This window comes from Aythya fuligula, chromosome 3, assembly GCF_009819795.1.
Source record: "Aythya fuligula isolate bAytFul2 chromosome 3, bAytFul2.pri, whole genome shotgun sequence".
Lineage (NCBI taxonomy): Eukaryota > Metazoa > Chordata > Aves > Anseriformes > Anatidae > Aythya > Aythya fuligula.
Genome location: NC_045561.1, coordinates 101,922,801 through 101,925,169, shown reverse-complemented (window position 1 = coordinate 101,925,169; position 2,369 = coordinate 101,922,801).

Sequence of the window (2,369 nt, the reverse complement as noted above, 5' to 3'; positions counted from 1 at the left end):
ACCCCTTCTGCCCCAAACCTGCTGCAGAACTGAGCAGCTCAGTTTACTTATATTGCAGGCACATGTATGAGCTAGTACCTACCACATCATGTAGGCTTGTGAGTTGGATGAGCAGTTCACCAGCCGCCTATAAGACATTTTCCATTCTCTACTCCCTCTGCAGAATTAGAATCGGTATTTGCTGTCTTTTCAGAGGAGCAATGCATCAGCCTCACAACACCAGCCCCAGATCTACTCCTACACAGTAATATTGCTGTTATGTAGTAATTCTTCCTGCTTTGCTGCTTGGTTGAGTTCTCCCCCCCCCCACCCATTTCCCTCTTCCCCACATTTAACAATTTTTACAGCATAACACATGCACCTGTTTACTGCAGACATCAGAAGCACTATAGCACCCCATCTGCATGGACCAGAAACTACGCATAACATCTGCTACAGCAAAAGCAGAAAGGCCAGGAGATCGAACTAGTGACATATTGGGACAGCCAAAAACATACAGAAAGAAATGAAAGACTGCAGTTTCACCACAGCAGAAGTGTTCTCTTCAGGGCCCCCCAAGATAGATTTGTCTAGACAAGAAGCACTGACGAGTTACAACAAACCTCTGAGTTATAGAACATGTGTAGAGGAATGCTATTGTGTTTTTTTTTTTTTCCATGTTTTTGTAAGGTTGAACACAGCTCTTAAAAAAAAATAGGTGTTGGACTTTTCTGATATGTCAGCATAACCAATCTGAATCACATAATTAATTTGAATTGCAGTTAAAGAAAAAAAAAAAAGGTACGCTGCCTTACACGTGACTGCATTGTTGGAAAAGGAAAGCTGAAGGGACTGCAGTCAGTCCCTTCCAGTATCCACATACCATGTAATTCATCTGCTCACATGGGAACATCTCAGGTTACGATTAATACATATGAAAACACCTAATGTGAGCAGAGTACTCACTATACTGTAGGCTTGATATGTAGTGAAGATTACAGCCTACTCAAAAGATGGAAATTACCTGCAAGTGTTTTGTGATGTCTGTTAGCTCTTCTAGAACGTATCAGCCCCTTCTCCAAATTCACACACACTCTGAAACATATACTTTCAACCTAACCCACCCTGTGATACTCAGTTCTGGTGTGTTATGTGTATCACACACTGCATATTCACAACAGCAGTGTTGGGTTGTGGCTCTGTGCATGCCATGTGCATTTTACTGGATCCACGACCTCTACCAGCTCATGGTTCTGGGCAAGAAGAGCACCAAAATGTCACCCTTGCTGCAGCCTTCTTATAGGTTGCAGTGCTTACCACTAGAGTGTACTCGGGGTGCAGGGATACAAAACGTACTTATTCTTAGAGAGATCTGGCATGCAGCATAAAGCAAGGGAAATTTGATAGGATTTATTCTGACAAGAAGGAAAAAATATTTCTAGGGCAGCTTTTTTTTTTTTTTTTTTATGCTTATCATTCTACGGGGTTATAAACAAGAGCTTTAAAACCAACCAAACAGATGAAGAGCTTTTTCAGGAGGCTTTTGATATTGTGTTGTTTTTTTAATGACTTAATTCTGTTAACTTCTTTAATTCAAAAAAAGAAGCAACATTGGTATTTAAAGCATTGATATCCAAAGCATTGATATCCGTAAGAAAATACATTCCCTAAGCCACTTTATAAAAATGAGCTCCTCCTACACATCCAAGTGATCAGTTCATTATATAAAAGGTCACAGAATTTTGTTGCATGAAAACACCACCCAGAAACAGCTAATAGCTCTTTAGAGATATCCCCTTCCCTACGTAAAACATCCACCTCAAGCCTCTTATCCTGAACATAAGTTATGCCTGAAAGATACCCTTCTAAAAAGGATTTTAACTGATAGATGGTTGCTCTGCACTCTGACAAACAGTTTACTAACAGGAATCAAGCTACCTTAACACTAGGTCGGCTCTCTCCACACTGCAGGATAGCCAGAATAGTCATTATCGTGCTCAAACTGCACACTCCTCTGCGGGAAAAGGTTTTATTTTTTTTATTATGTTTGCACAGTGCATGCTACAATGGACCACAGGTTTCCAAAATTAAAAACAATCTAAAGTTATGAAACAATTCAATTAATTAATACCCTTGATACTGTATTCCCTACCTCAAAAAATGGATGAGTAGTTGAATTTAAAGCACAAGTGTTTTTTTCTAGATCTATTTGGGTATCAGGAAACATCTTTGAAACCAGATTTGTCTGAGCAGTTTTACTCTTGTAGTTTTTCCTTTCGTATGCAGCATAAAAAAGGCAAGTGATCATGTCAAACACAATATTTTAATATTAAAAATAAAGTAAAAAAAACTTAGTACAGCAAAGTTTCACTGGAAAAAAAAAGCTGAAT